General features: G+C 35.4%; 1 long non-coding RNA gene across 1 annotated transcript; it reads right to left on the bottom strand.

The window, feature by feature from the left end:
* Positions 1-5,320: 5,320 nt before the first annotated feature.
* LOC139903970 (uncharacterized) lies at positions 5,321-6,535 on the bottom strand. The gene is made up of 4 exons (XR_011778607.1): positions 6,376-6,535; positions 6,218-6,305; positions 5,699-6,137; positions 5,321-5,599 (listed from the first exon to the last, which is right to left on the bottom strand). It is a non-coding gene; the product is annotated as an uncharacterized lncRNA (long non-coding RNA).
* Between the last annotated feature and the right edge of the window lie 1,641 nt (positions 6,536-8,176).

Here is an 8,176-nt window from a genome sequence, read left to right as displayed (position 1 = left end):
ATGAAAGATATTTTATCGAGAATGTGATGAATAATTCGGATGAGGACGACGATGAATGTGCTTGTTGCTCATGTTGCTCCTCCTGCGCGTCCTCAGATTCGGAAACTTAATTCAGCATCTACTCGCGATGTGTTTCGAGCTACGTGGTTCCTCTTGTTCGAGTCTATTTGTTAGATGTGCGTTTATATCATAGTGTGTTGAGATTTGTTTCGAGGTTTCTTTGTTGGTTGTGTGTCCTTAATTGTGTGTTAGGTAGTGGTTTCGAGTCTTGACTAGCTCCTTGCTAGTTTTGTATCGTGTTCCTCTATTTTGTAATAATACTTGCTTGCATTTCAAAAAAAAAAAAAATACAAACAAAAATATTTAGAGTCAAAGTGAGAAAGAAAAGACGACTCTAAATAAAACAGGACAATTGAACTAAAACGAAGAGAATCTACTATAATATATTACGGAGTAGTTTCTAAGAGCAATTCAACCGCTACTTTACATAAAATTGAAAAGAGTAAAAAGCGTGGTTAGAGAATGAAGCATCCAAAGTTCAACATATATGAGAATCCACTACTCGCTACAATCAGAACACATAGTTTCTTTTTTTACTTAAAGAAGCCAAAAGAAACAATAGGTGCCAAATTAACAACCCATTCATCTTTCTTTTTTTCTTTTTTTTACCTTTTTCCTTTAACAAAAGTTATTCGATTTGTAACCATTTTACTCTTTATTTATTCTTTATTACTTATCGTGCTGAGTTTATATTTCAGTATTTCGAATTATTTAAACGGTAATTAATATTTGTTCATCAGTTTACCCTTTCTTCTCATACGACGTTGGCGTCACACAATTTGGTTTTTACTTTTCACTTCTATGACAAGAATATAATGGCATAGTAGTATAGAATAAATCAAAGTTAAAATATGCATGCATGGAAAAGATCTTAGACTTTTTTTTTTAAATAGTAATTTTATTAAACTGTCTTGCAAAAATGAAAATTTAACAAAATTGTTTGAGAAAATGGTAAAACCGAGGTTCCAAACTTCGGATTTGGCAAAACCGAAGTTTGGAACTTCGGATTTGGTCCTTTATTCGTTTACACAGTGACTAGGCTGACATGTGTACAAGCTTTTGCCACCCGTACCCTAAACCGAAACTTCGGATCTGCAGGCTTTTCAGCAAAACTGAAGTTTCAAACTTCGGTTTTGGTCCTGCCATTTTTTGTTCACTTTTAACCCGAATCTTGCTTTTGCAGGTCGTAATCTATGCTTTTTTACATCTATTTATACCACTTGAAACTTCATTCTCAATAACAACATCACATACAACACAACCACATTTCAAACACATCAAACTGAGATTTATATATCAGTGAAATCACCAGTTGAAAACTACAAAAAACATTAAATCACATTCTAAAAAAATGGCCAATCATGAAAACAATGGATGGGAATACCTACTTGATATTGATGATTCCGACCTCACTCAATCTGTATCAGTTTCAAAACCCACTGAAACCATTTTGGTGTCGACTGAGTCGCCACCATTCCCCCGACCGTTAGAGTCCCCCCAACGTAACCGTCAAAAACAAAAGCAACCTATTTCACCACCACGACCTGTTCTGCGCGGTTCCGGGTCTAACAAAAAGAACAAATTATCGTACCGAATCCCTGGACCCGCTGGTATTTTCCAAGATGCGTATGAACTTCGAAATAACGAGAATAACTTGTGGATGACATGTCTACGCAAGATTTTGTAAGGGAAATAATAAACAGACCTGAAGTGGATGATTCATTCGTTTACACTGGATCCGTGGCTACACGCGATGGAGTTTGCATATCCGTACGGAGGTAAACAACAAAATTGTATACTCATTTTTCAAACCATAAGCCAACAGTATAGGTGTATTGTTGTAACTGCAAGTAGATCTGATATAGCAAGCATTCTGAGGCAGCGTAGATTTTTACCAGCTGATTAAGTTGTTGGTGTTGTTAAGACTTGTGAGAAAAATGCTCTCGGTGATCTGTCTATAACGCTGAAAGTGAGTTTACATCACTAACTTATGTATATTTTCATAATTGTATTGCGTTCACTAAAACAGACTAATGTAACTATATTCATTTATGTTTAATAGGACACTACGGGTACTATTCGAGGAACAGTATCTAGCAAGATCATTGATGAAGGCATACGTGAGGGAGCTGTTTTGGTGCTACAAAATTGTTCTATCTTTTGCCCTAGTGTCAAGGTTAAAATCCTTAACATTACACGAAAGGCGTTAATAAAGGTGTTCTTTAAAGACGGTGGATCTACCTAGAGAATTGTGTTGTTGTTGTTGTTGTTTAAAATAAACTATTGTTATTGATGTTTTAAATAATCTATTGTTATTTGTTGTTATTGTTATTTAAAATAAACTATTGTTATTTTTGTTTAAAAACGATACTAAATGTAAATCACAAAAGCAAGATATATTTAAACAAGTCCAAAAGATAAACATTACAACGAATATAAATAAATACAACTAATCAATGACCATGACGTCTCCCGCGTATATATCGTAGGTGATGACCAGTTCCACACCTTGTTGGTACAGATTGCCTTTGACTCCTCCGCGGTAGTTGTTCCCGGTTTTCATCATCGCCTATGGTTAAATCCTCGACAGGCTCATCCTCAAGTGGGTAATCAGAAACACTTACGTCAAGAGGGCTTCGAGAGGACGAGCCACCTACATATATTTGGTGGGGGTCCGAGAGGAAGATCCATGATGTGTTTCTTGAGGGGTCCGAGAGGATGATCCATGATGCGTGTTCAACGGGGTATTGTATGTAGCGACCCCGACAAATCGTCAAGTGACGGCGTCGACTACGTAGGTCCCATTACATGGTCATAAGTCTTTAAGACAACGTTTGACCAAAATATGTCGCATTCATTTCAATGTAAAAGGGTGTTTCAAGTTTACAAAAGAAGTTCGACGGCTAGTTACATTACAATGTTAAACGTACAATTGAAACCTATGCGACACAATTTAAAAGTAGTCAAAAAGATGCTCCAAATATGCATGTATACTCGACATCCAAGCAAGTATCACAAGAGTGCGGAAGCATGTATCACTTAAGCATTCAAAACCTGAGAAAAACATAGAAGAATCTGTCAACGAAAACGTTGGTGAAATCATAGGTTTAGTAAGTAAATTGTATTGAACCACAAGGTTCTTTATGAATTGCTTAACCAAAATCGTTCACATTCCAAAATAGTATTTGTACCACGAGCACCCAATTATCAAGGCTTAACCGAATCTTCCCTCTGAATTTTGAATTTAGTGTTAGAACCTGCACTATACATTGTTGAAATTATATTCCATTCACTAACGGTAGCGAACCGTCTGAATGAGGGTTTGTTAAACCCGTATGGCCACACAACATAATTACACGCTTACACTTACACCCTGCAAGTGGAACTAATGATAATTGGATTGAGGACTTTTGTTCAAACTCGTATGCATCTTTGTATTCGTATTTGTTCACAATGTAAAAGCATGAAAAGTAAATAAGTATGAAATGTATGTGTTTCTCAGCCCACGATGTAAAGAATAAAAGTGATTAAAAAGTGGGACTATGATCTCACCTTGTATGCACGAACAAAAAGTACTTCGACAAGTAACGTGTGCAAAGAACAATGCTAGTCTTGACCTAAACAATTAGGTTGTATCAATATCGATAGTCACGAACGGTCAAAGATGTTCAATTAGTCCTATGGCTCAATACGACTCGATTAATATAGCATGCGAAGCAAATTGTCAAGTTTCATGCACGTTACAAGTAGTTAAACATGTTAGAACGATTGTATAATTGTTTGGTTAAGTTTGACTAAAGTCAAACTTGGTCAAAGTCAACGGGGTCGGGTCGGGTGTCCGACAATTTTCTCATGATGAGAAATCATATATGAGCATAATAGTCAAGTCTCATGGTAAACAGGATTATAGTTAAGCGGGAACATTTTGTGATATGAAAAACAAAGACAAAAATGAGCTGGACCAAATGCGCGGCGCGCTGTGGGTTGCGCGGCGCGCACCCAAGTGTAAATCCTGGTCAGAACTTAACCAAGAAGGCAGACATCTGGGATTTTTGATTATGCGCGGCGCGCAGGTATGTGCGCGGCGCGCACTACCTGGGAAACATGTTGTTTGCAGAAAATTGGTCTAAGTCACGACCCAAAACACAATTTAACACATTTCATGCACCGAAAACATTTAAAACGCATATCATATATTATTAGAAAGGTAATTTGACAAGGAAGATAACTAAATGCATTTACTCAATCAAAACCAAACAAACTCATATCAAAATCACCATTAATGCTCACATTTATTACTTCCAAGTTCATAAATGCAATTTAATGATTCGGAAATTTAATACACCCATTTAGTACGCCGTTGTGTAGATAATCACGCATACAATGTATCTAAACACTTACAAACAACATTACATGTCATTCAAAGCATTACAAAACCATTTCAAGTTCATGAAACCCTAACCCATATTCACCAAATTTCATAATCAAGTTTATGAACTAATCCATGTCAACCTACATACCAATTTGAAGCTAGTGATGTTAGGAACACAATTAAAACATGATCTTTCATCTTTAAACAACATATGAACACCTAAAACTCAAGATTAAGCAAGCATTCTTTCAATATGAATTAGTTACACCAAAATAGCAAGAACAAGCATACAAAACACATAATCATACTAGACTTGAGCCATAGACACTAATTAACAACCTTTTTAACTCAAAAACTCAAGAACACATAAAATTAGTGATTTTAGAAAGTTACCCAAATTTGATGAGATCGGTATGGAATCGAAGAGGAGATCACGAGGAGTTCAAATATGTAATTTGTTTGGCCCGAAGCTTGATCGATTTAATATGGATGATGATTTCCTTTTTGAAGGATTGAGAGGAAATGGAGAAGTATGAAAAGAAATTGGAAAAGAAATGAAAAAGAAAGATGGGGAGGAGGTTGACTAGTCAAAGTGCTAGTCACCTCTTTGTCTTTTTGGCAAAACTAGTCCCTCTAGTTTGTAGTCGGGTGCGGGAATTAACCGAACGAATATTTTGAATTACACGGGAGTACGGGAGACGTTATAATCCAATAACGAAAATATTTTAAGAATGTAGCTAATGGAGGATACGAATCGAGATACTGAGGATATTAAATAATAAAATAAAAAAAAAGACGGCGTTAAAAATAATTTAACGGAAAAATGCGGGATGTTACATTGTATATGTTTCGAGGGGTATTGAAGATGTTCTGATTGGTATTGTAGATGTTTTGATGGGTATTGTATGTGTTTCGAGGGGTACTGTATGTGTCATGAGGGTTATGATACGTTTGGCGAGGATCATGATAATGCGCCTGATCACCGTAATCATTAGCTGGTAACTCGAAGTTTTATGACGGATAGTATTCAAATGGAGCACCTAGCTGATTATGATGCGCGTATGAAAGTAACTGATGTGGCATGTCATAAAATGCTTGCGGGTTAGGTTGACTGTTTGGTTGCATTTGTGCAAATGTCATATCTTGCATCCTCCAAAGCCACTCCTCCTGTATATAGTTAAAAGTAAACCAATATTATAACAAAAGTTTATCGATCATGAGCTTATTGTTTAAAAATAATAAAAATATTACACAATTGTTACTTACATATACATTAGTAGTCACTGCCCAATTAGGATATGTGTTGGTGCCCTCACCGATTCAGGGATCTGTAATGTGCACAACTGTGCGAGCCTAGTACCAGTCAAAGTAATCCCTACTCACACCCCCACCATCCCTAACGGTTGGCTCAGTCATTCCATTGTCCAATGTACGTGACGTGCGGGGCAATAGCCCTCATATCAGCACTTTGTTTCATGCAAAGGTTTGTCTTGTGTAATTAATGATGCATCTGAGCGGGAAGCAAGTGTTCAACACCTGGAATAGGCTGACTCCATTCAAACTGCTTGCAGACCCGATCCGATAGATGTGTCTCAATAGTAGCCCAGAATATAATCGCGCCACGGTATGACCATAAGGCTCTGTCAGCTGTGCACTGACGGGGTAGTCGGCTCAGTAACACATCATCATATGGTTGTCATATAAACTGCATCAGCATATTATAATACTTAATAAATGTTTTGACTTTAACATAGCTTCTATAGTTTCATACCAAATAAATGTTACCTGTCTAGGCGTTAACGGCGCAAGTACGGAGCGATACGTAGGCAATACATGTGTTGGCGTACTTTTGTTTGTCTGTTTACCATGCCACCTACATATGAATAACACATACAAATGAATATAGTTACAATAACTAAATGTATAAAGTAATAATGATATACCTTGAACCATAGGGTGCACGAATCGGTGGAATCTGGTTAGGTGCCAGGTCCTCTGGAATAATGCGTACATCATTTTTGAGAATTGGCGCGATGGATGGAATTCTTTTATACACCCACTGTTGTACTAAAAGTAGCGCACCATTAATGGCTTTGGCTTCATAGTTTGTGGCCGCTTTACACAAATTTCTATAAAGATGTGTGAGAACCGCACTACCCCAACTTATACGTCTATCTGGACTCAAGTCAATGATGGTATGCAAGAAACTCAAAGGGACATCGTATGCATTAGAATCAGAAAATAGAACGCCGCCCATCAGAGCTAAAATGTATACTCTAGCCCGCTGTTGGTGAGACTCGATAGTGTCTCCAACATTTTGTGCCAACTCCGCTATTAAAACAGAAAGTAATATCCTCCCTTTCTGTATACCCCTATCACCAATATCTTCAGCGGCGATCCCTAAGTAGGTAACGACAAACGGTATCCAATCCCTATCACTCGTTTCATACCAAATACCGGATACAACCTCTCCTTCTATTGGTAAACCCCATAAAACCTGAACGTCTTGCAACGTTACAGTTGCTTCTTCTACATATAATATATATAAATTCGAATTATATATAAATATGTATATATATATACTATATTAATAAGGAATATCTATTTATATATAATTTACTAAATTAATAATATAGTATATATATATATATATATATATATATATATATATATATATATATATATATATATATATATATATAATACTTGACTAAATTAATGATATATATTACGAATATATAATAATATATATACTTTACTAAATTAATAAGGAATATAATATATATATATATATATATATATATATATATATATATATATATATATATATATATATATATATATATATATATATATATATAGGGGCAGGATCAATGGGGAAGTAACCAATCGGGGGGAAGCAAAAAAAAAAAATTTCGTTTTTTTGAAAATTTTTTTTTCGGCATCAAGATCACACGAAAATATGAACATTTAGAAGAGACACTTCGTGATGAATGTTATTATTTAGGCGGGAAAACGATCGACAAAAATAACATTCAAGATAATATTGTTCGTGAAGAATATGAACGTTTTTTTTCTTCATGTTTTGTGAAGTAAAATTTAGCCCGATTTAGAGTTTAGGGTTTAGGGTTTAGGGTTTGGTGTTTTGGGTTTATTCTATAAACCCAAAACACCAAACCCTAAACCATAAACCCTAAACTCTAAACCCTAAACTCTAAACCGTTCGTGTTAAAAACTCAATCTAAATCCTAAATCTAAACCCTAAACCCTAAATTTCTAAACCCTAATATCTAATCCCTATAAACCCTAATATCTAAAACCTAATATCTAAACTCCAATAACTAAAACCTCAAAATACGCTCGAAAAACACGATAATTGTTATATATTACTTCTTCGAGCGTTTTCCTGCCAAAATAAAAACATTTATCACAAAGTGTCTACTAAATGTTCATATTTTCATCTCATCTATAATGTTCGTGAACAAAGTTTTTTCAAAAAATGAAGAAAAAAAAAAGTTTTGCATACCCCCGCTTCCTCCCGAATGGTTACTTCCCTCTTGATCCTATATATGAGAATGTTCTCATTTGAATGTCTTTCATATCAACTAAACGGATTATTATTTATTAAGTTTGACTATGTGAGAACTTTTTTCTTTGAGTTTGTAAGACCGGTGACATTAATTCCGCCCTGAGAGCTTCAACACATACATGCCAGCAGTAACAAACAATTTAAAAGACTTAAAA

Source organism: Rutidosis leptorrhynchoides, chromosome 4, assembly GCF_046630445.1.
Source record: "Rutidosis leptorrhynchoides isolate AG116_Rl617_1_P2 chromosome 4, CSIRO_AGI_Rlap_v1, whole genome shotgun sequence".
NCBI lineage: Eukaryota > Viridiplantae > Streptophyta > Magnoliopsida > Asterales > Asteraceae > Rutidosis > Rutidosis leptorrhynchoides.
The sequence above is the reverse complement of the archived record's forward strand: the minus strand, read 5'-3'. Positions and strand labels throughout refer to the sequence as shown.